We start from the raw sequence: 12,962 nt of genomic DNA, 5'->3' as shown, positions 1-12,962 counted from the left end.
ACTGTTTCAGTAAAAATCATAATTCCTGTAGATACTAGTCAGAATTCATAAAACGACATATTGCGATAATACAGTGTGAAACTAGCATTATAATGTGTCAACACAGGTTTTATTTTAAAGTCTCTCTCTCTTAATGGCAGTTGGCCAACAGCTTTTACATGCATTACCAACATGTTATTTAACTTTTCTTTTTTTTAAGGCACATATTTGTGTGTGTGTGTGTGTGTGTGTGTGTGTGTGTGTGTGTGTGTGTGTGTGTGTGTGTGTGTGTGTGTGTGTGTGTGTGTGTGTGTGTGTGTGTGTGTGTGTACACATACAGTACACACATACTGAATGAATCAACATTTTGTGTCAGTTTGAATAAAGTAAAATGTACTGGGTTCATTTATTTAAATCAAGTACTGTATGAAATAAACAGTGCCGTTAAAGCTGCTCACTGGTCATTTTAACCTTTTCAAAGTGAAATCAAGTAACTTTACCTGAGCCTCCATATACCACACTACTGATATAAAGGTAAGAAACAAAACTATTCTGAAGTACACTTACTCTATTGGTAAACATTAACCAAGAGGGGGGGGGGGGGGGTGTATATGGGGTCATTTAACCTATCCTAATATCAGGAGCAGTAGCGCTACAGGGAAACAGTTATGTCTTGCTCAGTGACACACATAGACAGAGACCCTTTGACACATAAACCAGCCTTCTCTACCCAGCTATGGCCCCCCCTCATTAAACTATATGATTATATGAGCAGTTTTAACATGTTGTTCCTTATCAAAGTCTAAAAACAAAAGGCTGCAAGGTCAGGTGGTTTTACTGTGTCTATTAAATGTTGAACATTAACTATTATTATAATCTACAGTATGTCTCATACCACTCATAGACTCTAAGCTGACCAAACATCAAGCTTCGTTCTGCCTCCAGAACTAGACAGCTACTAATCTTCACCCAACACATTGAGGATGGTTTGAATGTAAACTAATAACTAAAGCATCTTTTTATAGATGTCTCTGCTGCCTATGACACAGCACTGTACAGAGGTCAACACACTACTGGACATGAACTGAACTTATGCTAAGTCATCAAAAACCTGAACAACAACAACAAGACACTTTTATGTCCAGATGAACGACCAGAGGAGACAAGGTATCATACTGGTCCTCCTCCTTTTCATCATACTGTATACACACACATGACACATGATGGAAGAATGAACATTGAATTAAACATGAATGAAGCTTATTCTAGATGTGTATTCACCCCTGATTCACACACAGAGACAACAGACTCAAACTAATTATAATAAAGACATTGTGATAGTTGTACATTCTGACCTCTGATCAGTAGAGTGGTGTCCATCTTTGAAGTCAATACGTCCTCCCTTGGAGCGGTCACTCTTCATGGAGACACAGCTGGGTTCAGGAGACTCTGCTCTCTGCTGATCAACCCTGACAGGAAGATAAGGAACCGTTCAATGTTTAGAATGGTCACTGGAGGAAGTTCTTTGAAATAAAAAGACCTGACCCTCCTGGTGACATGAATATATTTATCTTGACCCACCCCGAGTGAGGGTCATGCACTGACACAGTGAAATGTTTTTTATGTCCTAAAAAATAAATCCAGACAAAATTGTGCTTTTAATTTAGTTTTTCTTCTATTCTCATTCCATCAGCATCACGACTGTTTCAGTAAAAATCATAATTCCTGTAGATACTAGTCAGAATTCATAAAACGACTTATTGCGGTAATACAGTGTGAAACTAGCATTATAATTTGTCAATGCAGGTTTTATTTTAAAGTCTCTCTCTCTTAATGGCGTGTGCGTGCGTGTGCGTGCGTGTGCGTGTGTGTGTACACACACATAAACCAGGCCTCTCTACCCATCCAGCTAAGGCCAACCCTCGTTAAACTTTATAATTATATGAGCTCTTTGAACATGTTGATCAGTATCAAAGTGTAACAACATCAGGATGATAGCAGACCAACACAACACAATGACAATCAGAGACATTAGAGGTCAGGTGGTTTTACTGTGTCTATTAAATGTTGTACATTAACTATTATTATAATCTACAGTACGTCTCAAACCACTCATAGACTCCAAGCTGGTTTCTGCCCTGGCTGCTCCAATACTGGATAGTAACTCCTTTACTATGTTTCATCCGTTTCAATTGAAACGGGCCTCTTTAAGTCAAAGCATATTTGTATACTCTTGGTCAAATCCACACTAAATATGTGGCAAAAATAGCCAATGTTCAAGATCACAATTAACGCTTTGCAAAACTGTTATGTTCTTATACAGCTGCTATTTGTGCAAAAGGTTCACCCCATAGGGTTCATGTGGTTAATGTGTGTGGATGATATGTGTGGTTATATACATTTTAGGAGGGAAGCCACCTTTGCCTGTGTGTCACGCTTGGGCCCTGGGCCAGACTTTGGACATGTCTGCTTTATGTGCTGCTGCGGGTGTCTTACCTACTGTACACTGTTACCAACTGGCTCGTAGGCCATAACAAGAAGAAGGAAGACACACAGCTGGTTTAAAAGTGTATACAATAATATTATATATTTAACTTGAATATAACAAAGAATGGCATGGAGTGTGTTAGTCTGTAGAATCAGTAAGTGAGAGGATGTGTGCAAACCAAAGACTAAACTGAAGAAGACCAAATTAGTTGTTGCTATATATCGCTGTTGTCGGAAAAAAACTCAATTATCTCCATATTCTAACTGATGTTTTGTATTGGATAAACGCCCTACTTCTTCATACTACAGCGTCACACAAAAGCATCTGGACATGAGGTTTCCACCCGACAGAGACGATACATAGCAACATTTTTGTGAAGTTTTTCAGAAAAACCCAATGCCCCGCCTGCAGGACCTGTGGGAAGACACTCAAAGACAGACAGGGGAGTACACAACCACCCCTACAAAGCCAGCTTACGTGTGTGTGTGTGTGTGTGTGTGTGTGTGTGTGTGTGTGTGTGTGTGTGTGTGTGTGTGTGTGTGTGTGTGTGTGTGTGTGTGTGTGTGCACCCACACGCACATAAAGCAGGCCTCTCTCCCCATCCAGCTATGTCTACCCCTCGTTAAACTTTATGATTATACAGCATGAACTGTTTCAACATGTTAACCCTAACCCTGAAATGGTACATTTACCTGGATATGTGGGAGGTATGTGGGAGGTGGTACATTAATGAATGAGGGCAACATACACACACATACTCCCGTAATTATCAGGGATATGCCTGAGGAATACCCTCCCAAAATCATTGCTTTTCACCCAGTGTTCCGTATCAAAGTGTAACAACATCAGGATGATAGCAGACCAACACAACACAATGACAATCAGAGACATTAGAGGTCAGGTGGTTTTACTGTGTGTATTCAATATTGTACATTAACTATTATTGTATTTACAGTACGTCTCATACCACTCATAGACTCCAAGCTGGTTTCTGCCCTGGCCGCTCCAATACTGAACAGTAACTCCTTTACTATGTTTCATCTGTTTCAATTGAAACAGCCCCCCCCCCCCCTTGCACCAGGGCCCTGTCTCTCACACATGTGTATTCCACCCCTGATTCACACACAGAGACAACAGACTCATTTAAGATGCTGAACTAATTATAATAAAGACATTGTGATAGTTTTACATTCTGACCTCTGATCAGTAGAGTGGTGTCCATCTTTGAAGTTAATACGTCCTCCCTTGGAGCGGTCACTCTTCATGGAGACACAGCTGGGTTCAGGAGACTGCTGATCAACCCTGTCACCATGACAACCAACATAAAACATTTATTTAGAAAACATTACATGTATTCATCAACTAGTCACACTAGTTGCTACACATCTATATACTAAATCACTTATTTTTAAAAATAGGTATACAATATGTACGTTGTTAAATGAGCATTTCATAACATAGATCAGTGTTTCTCAACATGTGTATGTAAAACACCCAAAATTAAAATGTTTTAGGCTGAGGACCCTTATCTGAAAAGATGTTGTGTCAAGGACCCCCAAAAGAGAACATTTGTTTTCAAACTGTGATTTGAACACGATATTGTCGGGATGTTTTACCCCGAAAGTATCAGTACAAGCTCACAATGCACTGTTGTGTGACACATTGTAAGCTTGTAGATCGGCTATTTTTGAAAAAATCCAAAGTATAAGACTCAGGGGTCTGCCATGAAAATAGTCACACCCACTAAACTAAAGGTCACACATATGGGACACTGCAGCAGAGTTTAACACTTCAAATGGACATAACTCTAAACTAAAGGTCACACATATGGGACACTGCAGCAGTGTTTAACACTTCAAATGGACATAACTCTAAACTAAAGGTCACACATATGGGTCACTGCAGCAGTGTTTAACACTTCAAATGGACATAACTCTAAACTAAAGGTCACACATATGGGACACTGCAGCAGTGTTTAACACTTCAAATGGACATAACTCGGTGAGCATTGCTCTGATCAGATGAATATAGGGCTGGATTTGAAGGCTGCGTAGCGTCCTGTAAATCTACTATGACATAATTGTCTTTGAGTAAAGGAGTAAAAAGCTGCAGGACAAAAAGACATAAAACATTTTTTTTTTTAAGGACAACGGTGACAGACACTTTGACCACAATGGAAACAGGGCTTAACCTTTGACCTGTACTACCTGTACTGTTAATAATTGTCTTAACACAAGACCGGGAAAGTATCTGTCATTTTACATTTTAACCACTTTGACCATTATCTTATACTTTGGCAATTCAAAAATATCAGATCTAGAAGCTCGAGCTTGTAGATCTGATATTTTTTGAAAAATCATGAACATTAATTTTGTGCAAATCTGTGAATATATATTCTTCAAAGAGAACATGTGTAACTTAAACAAAGTTGGGGGATTCTACAAATGTGTCCTAACAGTTTTTTGAAAACATTTATGTCGCCATAATCAGTGGTTCTCAAACTTCTTCATGTCTAGGACCCCCAAAATGAAATGTATTTGGCCGTGGACCCCCATCTCAAAATATGTTGTTCCCCCAGAAGCAAAGATTTGAGTTAAAAAATGTCAGTTTAAAAAACATATATATATATATATTCAAAGATTTGCAAAATATTTGCACGATTTTTCAAAAATAGCATTTTATGAAATCAAATAGATCTACAAGCTCATAGTGCGGCACTAGCTGTGAGCTTGTAGATCTGCTATTTTTGAATAGCCAAAGTGTAAAATAATGGTTAAAGTGGTTACACATATATGTTCCCAGTCGTAATGGGTTAATAAAGTATTCAATCAAGCAAAATCGTGGCAAAAACTTAAAAGTCATATTTTGTAGCACAGACTTGTTTTTTTAATAACCTTATATAATTCAAGGTTCTCAAAGTGGGGTATGTGGGAGGGGATGATAGCAGATCTACAAGTTCACAGTGCCTCACACTGCGGCTCGTTATGAGCTTGTATGTCAGCAATCTTCATCACACAACACCGTCACACTAAGAAGTATATCAAGCTCTCAATAGACAATATTTCATCTCAAGCTTTTTTTTCTCCACAGTATTTACACCTAACATGTTCAAGACTCTGATGAGTTAAGAAATATGAAACATATTTTAACATATTGAACAATATCACCAGGTTCTTAAATTTGGGTCCAAGATATTTAAAACATTTAATTTAAAACATTTAATATAAAACATTTAATTTAAAAATGTAATTTAAAAAATGTAACTTAAAACATTTAATTTAAAATTGTAATTTAAAAAAATGTAACTTAAAACATTTAAATGTAATTTTAAAAATGTAATTTTAAAAATGAAATTTTAAACATTTAATTTAAAAATGTAAACATAAATGTAAGGAGTTGAGAACTCACCCTGTAGTTGGTTGAACAGGATCCATGCTGCGTACTGTGTTCTTGTACTTTGTAATTCACTCTGGATAACAGCGTCTTAAAAACATTTTGTTTTGGGGGTCCAGCAGTTCATTGAAATAATCTGTTCAATAAAAAAAAGGATTATCAGTCATTTAATAAAATAATCAATTATCAATCTATACCAATGTTGGGCATGTCATTATAGGCAAAAGTTGTGTGTGTAAATATCCCTCTATAAGATCACAACACATCACATCACCATGCGCTGTGAGCTTACAGAGCAGATATTTTCACTATTATTGATGAGGTATAAAATAACGTTTGTGTGGTTAATCGGTGGTTACAAAAATATTCAGCAATGACTTGATTAATGTAAAAATGTATGGATAGAACAATCAGTAAAAAAACAATGGTTAGTTTCAACTCTAGTACAGTATATTGTCATGTAAATATTTATTTACAGTACCTGTCCATGATGTCAGTAATGTGGCACCAAGCTGAAGGTTTGCTTCTCTGTCCTTTAACAGAGAGAGAGAGAGAGAGAGAGAGAGAGAGAGAGAGAGAGAGAGAGAGAGAGAGAGAGAGAGAGAGTAATCTAAGTAGAGTAATGTTTACACCTTTATGATGGTGTGATGTATTGTGTGATAACTGATCTGCTACGCAGAATGTTCAAAGTTCAAGTTCACTCTCTCTTCATCTATGAGGAGTTAACCCTCAACCTTCCACCTGAAACTTTACACAACTAATGCATTTCTGTGATGTTTTTCTTAGGGGGGGATAGCCTTATATTATAGCCCTATACACCCCTGAAGGGGGGGGGGGGTACATCATTAATAAACAATCCTTACAAAAGCAGATCTACAAACCAGGGTTTCCGTTAGCCGGTATTTACCGGCCATTGGCCGGTTAAAATATTAATTGGCCGGTATATAAAAACACTGCCGGCCACCGTGGCCGGTTGGTAAAGTGTTAAATATATATATATAAATAGTGGATTTATATTAAAATTATTATTTGGATAATAAATAAAGTAGTAGCCTAACACAACATTTTATATGAAGACAACCATATAACATTGAAATCATATAGAGCATTATGTTGAACGCAAATTCTCCATTTGTGGTTGCAGCGGAGCGCCGAATCTGCGCCCCGCGGTAAACACACACACACACACACACACAGTCAGAGTGACAGACACACTCAAGCAGGTGATGCAATGGCGGCGCCGAAAAAGCAAACATCCCTCACCAAATTCTTTAAAACCTCCACTAATAAAACAAACGAAGAGCAGGCCCATGAAGAGGAAAGGGTAGAAGAACATGAAGAAGACGTTGATATTAGTGATACAGGGCCAGCTAAAAAGAAACAGAAAACTAATCGATCTTTCAGGAACGAGTGGTTGGATATATACTCATGGCTGAGACGAGACACAGTTGACGGTGTAGACAACATGTACTGCACATTCTGCCAGAAAGCAGGAAAGGTGAATGGATTTACAAAAGGTTCAACCAACATTAAAAGGGGAGCGATAAATGAACACAGCAAATGCAGCGATCACATTGCAGCAGTGACTTTGAGGCAGCAACAACATGCTATGCAAACGCACTGTGATAAAGCCAAAAAGTCATCCTCAGATCAACTCCTATCACAGCTCAAAGTTGTGTTACATTTGGCTAAAAATGACATCGCTTGCCATCAATTCCGTGGAATGACAGAGTTGCTAAAATCGCTGAAAGCCCCCGACTTTCAAAACGACACGAGCCTGTATAAACACAGTGACTCTGTCAGTGATATGGAGAAAGCCTTGGAACAAACCCTACTGGACGAGCTTGATGAGAAGCTGCAAGCAAGTGATTTTCTGGGCATCATCATTGATGAAACTGTAAACATAACCGTAACAAAGAAACTGATTATTTACGTCAAGATTGAACGAGACGGGAGGCCCGAAACGTGTTTCCTTGGCAACTATGATATACAGGATGGGACAGCGCAGTGTGTCTTTGACAAAGTGGTGGAAGCGCTGCAGGAGCGAGGCGTCCCCATCACTCGTGTGACGAGTCTGGGATCAGACGGGGCTAGTGTGATGACTGGGAAGCGTGGTGGAGTTGTTGCGCTGCTGAAAAAGAAAAGTCCCTTCTCCATTCAAGTTCACTGCGTAGCTCACCGTTGTGCACTGGCTGCGGTAGACGCATGCAAAGCGGTGGAGAAGGTCGCTAACTACAAACGCACTGTGAACTCGGTTTATTCATTTTATAAGCACTCCGCCAGCAGAACAAACCGACTCCGTCAACTTAGTGCCAACTTAAACGACGAGGACATGACAAGTTTAAAACACCACTGTGCAGTCCGCTGGCTGTCACTAGACAGGGCAGTGAATGCCATAAAAAAGAACTGGCCTGCGCTGGTGATGGAACTAACTGAAGAGGCAGATGGGGGAAATCCACAAGCCCGTGGGATACAGAATCAAATCCAGTCATATCACTTCATTGCAATGACCCACATGTTATGTGACGTGCTCACAGTCATGACAAAGCTGAATTTGGTCTTTCAAAAAGAAGATGTGAATTTAGCCACCATCAGACCAATGGTACAAGCCTCCATAGCAGCACTAACACAGCTAAAAGAGAGCCCAGGCCAAGAAGAACAGATGTTTAATGAAGGTGCTTCTGATGGTGTCTTCAAGGATATTAAACTCACACAGACAGATCAGAAGTTCATCCACGCATTTGACTCTGTCAGAGAGAAGTACATTCAGCACCTGAGCGATGCTTTGAAGGAACGATTCCCCGAAAACGACCTGGATATCATCAACTGCTTTGATGTCTTGTTAAATCCTACCAGATACCCGGATTACCCGCGCAGCAGCAAGGGTGAGTCATTCTTTCATTCATATTTGCATTTGGTGTGCATTTAAAACCGTATAATTGTGCCCAACAGGCTACAGCCTATAGCACTCGTCAGTCAGGCTATATTCTCCTAAAAAATAGTTCATGTTCAATTTCAAGTTCTAGTGCATTATATAGAAGGCAATGAATGCGATAAAAGCCATTGGCTAATTGAGAAAAAAAAATCTTTACAGAGTTTCAAGAATATGCAGAGCCAGCCATCGATCAGCTCCTGGAGCACTATGGAGAAGAGACGCAGGCAGAGGGACAGACTGTCAGACCTTTTATCTGCGCCTCAGATGCGCGCAGAGACGCGGTGCCAATGATGACAGCACTCAGTGCATACGGTGGATTAGGGTTCATCACAGGCTGCCAGGCGCTTATCAAGGACCTGGGCGACATGTACCCCGATTGGGCTAAACTCGCAAAGATTGCATGCACCATCCCTGTGTCAAGCGTTCCAGCGGAAAGGGGATTTTCCCTTCAGAATAGGATAAAAACGCTGATGAGAAGCCGGCTTCTTGAAGAAAAGGTGACTCGTTTGATGCGTATTTCTAGCTGCACCAAAGACTTGAACACGTTCAACTTCGCAAAGGCAGCAGCGCATTTCACAGCCGCAAAATCACGTCGCAAATAGGCCTATATGAGCAGCACCACGGCCACGCACCAGCAGCTAAACAGCAACAGACGCACCGTATTTCTTTTCTGGTATATTTGCTTAATACAATGTAAGGTGCAATAGCCTACTTTGTTTTCGTTATTCCTTAAATAGGTATTTATTTTCTGTTATATTTGCTTAATAAAATGTAAAGGTGCAATAGCCTACTTTGTTAAATGAGTTAAATATGCCTATCAATCTAGGCCTAAAAGACCGCATTAATTGGGCGTCTCGTCTTTTTCTTTGTTTTAAACTGACTGCAACAGTTGTGTTCATTTCGATAATTTCATTTAATGTGCAATGTGCAATAATTTGTTATTGTTTTATCCATTTAATCTCAGTCTGATTTTGGCAATAGCCTACTTTGTTTTAGTTAAATATACCTATCAATCTAGGCCTGTAAAGGCTGCATTAATTAAGGCTTGTCTTTTCTTTCTTTTTTTAAACTGACTACAACAGTTGTGTTCATTTCGATAATTTGATTTAATGTGAAATGTGCAATAATGTGTTATTGTTTTATCCATTTAATCTCAGTCTAATTTTGGCTATTTTAGCCCTGCAATAAGACTGCTATTTTGTTTGCTATTATTCTGGCAGCAGCTGCAGCTCATTTCGTTCATAGGTCCGACTCCGTCTAATTAATAGTTTGAGGCAACGAAGTATTCTGTAATTTCATTTTGTAGCCCACAATAAAATATTCGGTTTACAACACTGCATTTGGCTTTATCTTTTAAACATGTAGTTTTGCAAACAAACATAATAGTAATGTCACAAGTGCTAAATAATGTTATTTAATATGTGGCCGGTAAAATTGTGTGTTGGCCGGTATTTTGGAACGCTGCCGGCCACGATGGCCGACGGGGGAAATGGCTAACGGAAACCCTGCTACAAACTTGCCAAAAGACTTTTATAAATCTTCTATATCAGGGGTGATCAACTGTGATGATGTAGAGGGACACTATATTTCATCACTCACTCCAGAGAGACACATTACATATCTCTGCTGTCCAACTCCAAAACGCTCATTTTTCAGGAAATGAAGAAAACCTTATATTTTTAAAACAAAGCAATACAGCCTCATCAAAGGTGGTATAGTGACTTTATATATTGTCAGATACTTGCATGTGTCATTATATTATCACAAATTTACCCAAATCCAGCGCAAGTGGAGTTAGGACTTTCGTACGAACAGAAATCCAGCTGAAGTGGAGTTAGGAGTCTGAACAGCTGACAATAGCTCCAATCTCTGCTGAGGGAGAGGTTTCAAATGGGTCTAAATTCCCAAAAGCTAACAATGGATCTCCAAGCTCACAATGCATCACAACGTGTGAATTAATGCCCTGATGCTTCATGACACGTATTATATAGACCTACAATAATAAACAGGACTTTAAATATTACTATAACTTCTGCAAAGAGAGGTTCACAGAGTTAGAGTTTTCAAGGCCCTCATTGGAAACAAGTCCGCAAGGACTTTTATGAACGGACCTGTTAGACAAAGTATTTTAAATGTAAATGTGTTGTTTTACATTTGTTGCCTAATAAAATATTCAATCAATCAAAAGTAGAACTAGTGAGAGAAATGCTATGAACTCCTTTCTTCTTGTCACATTGCTCTCCTCATTAAACACTTCATAGATTTTAGAAATATAATGAATTGTTTTCATAACAGTAGCGTCAGTACTAAGTTTGATAATAGGGACACTGCATAATTTTAACAGACTACGGGGGGGGGGGGGGTGAAGACACGGTAGTCTGTCCCCGTTTTTTTATCTGCTGTGTGCTCCACGGCAGCTCTGCCTCTGTGTGTGTGTGTGTGTGTGTGTGTGTGTGTGTGTGTGTGTGTGTGTGTGTGTGTGTGTGTGTGTGTGTGTGTACTGACTGACACACACAGGGTGGAGTTCAGTGGTTTGACGGACAGTTTGAGGATCCAATGGAGTTGGGAGGTTTTGTCAGAAGCGCTTTTTAATACTTATTTTTTATACAGACGTAAAGGGTGTTCAACAGCGTTGATTTATGAAGAAAAAAAACAACCTGGAAATGGAGTTAGCTGGTTCCCGCCGGACGGCAACGATATGCTTTGTTCTCACTAAGCATTTGCTACATACAGTCTAGTATGCAGGGGTGCAATGCTCACTGGACGGCCTTGCACGGCGTGCCGGAACCTATTTGACCAGGAGCAAGCGCAGGCACACGCATAGATTTAAAACTACTTTAAATTCACACTTCAACAAAGTTTACAAAGGCTCCGACTCACGCCAGGGACATTAACATAGGAATTAGCCTATAGATGCATATCAATGGTCCATTGTGTGACCTATAGTGTAGGTGTTAAGCCACGTGCGCGTCACGTCATTAAAATACAGTGCAAGCACTTCCCAAATGAGCATAGCAACACTGCTAGTATGTATGTGTTGTTACTAGAGTGTTATTAAAGCTATTCATAATAGTTACAGTATGTATGGGTTAGGGTTACTGGAGTGTTATTAAAGTTATTAATAATAGTTACAGTATGTATGTGTTAGGGTTACTGGAGTGTTATTAAAGTTATTAATAATAGTTACAGTATGTATGGGTTAGGGTTACTGGAGTGTTATTAAAGTTATTAATAATAGTTACAGTGTGTATGTGTTGTTACTAGAGTGTTATTAAAGTTATTAATAATAGTTACAGTATGTATGGGTTAGGGTTACTGGAGTGTTATTAAAGTTATTAATAATAGTTACAGTATGTATGGGTTAGGGTTACTTGGGTGTTATTAAAGTTATTAATAATAGTTACAGTATGTATGTGTTAGGGTTACTTGGGTGTTATTAAAGTTATTAATAATAGTTACAGTATGTATGGGTTAGGGTTACTGGAGTGTTATTAACGTTATTGACAATCTCCATGATGATAGAGATATCTCTAGGCAGTGCTGCATACTTTATGCTCCAGGCCAATATGCTGCTTCACAGGTTCACTATGTGTTCTGATCCTGTCAAGCGGTCACTTTTTAAAGCATTCTGCACTCCCATGTATACAGCCTTCCTGTGGTGCACTTACAAGAAGGGTAGCATGCGGAGGCTTAAAGTGTCATACAATGATGCCCTGAAGATACTTCTTAACCCATTAACCCATTTTGGGGCGGGAACCCCTATTTGTAACTCTACCTTTCAGGACAGGAACCCCTTATGGGGTTCTTGTTGCTACGTACAGTATATAGCAACGTACATTTGTTGTGATTTTTAAATAATTATTTGTAGTTTTTCAGAAAACTTAGGTCAGGCGTTTTTAGAATGGGCCTCAGGTCTAAATGGGACCTGGAACGCATCTGTCATTTTTTTTATTTGAGCTAAAAAACATTATTTTACACATTGGCTATTCAAAAATAGCAGATCTACAAGCTCATAGCGAGTGCCGCGCTATGAGCTTGTAGATCTGCTATTTTTTGAATAGCCAAAGTGTAAAATAGTAAAGAATAGTGAAAATGTTTGAATCTTTGAATAAATATATTTTTAAAGCGATGCAGTCTCATATGAAATGCAAATATAATAGACTGAAT

Source organism: Gymnoscopelus microlampas (assembly GCF_963454915.1).
Source record: "Gymnoscopelus microlampas genome assembly, chromosome: 3".
In the NCBI taxonomy this organism is placed as follows: domain Eukaryota; kingdom Metazoa; phylum Chordata; class Actinopteri; order Myctophiformes; family Myctophidae; genus Gymnoscopelus; species Gymnoscopelus microlampas.
Note: the sequence above shows the minus strand (reverse complement) of the source record.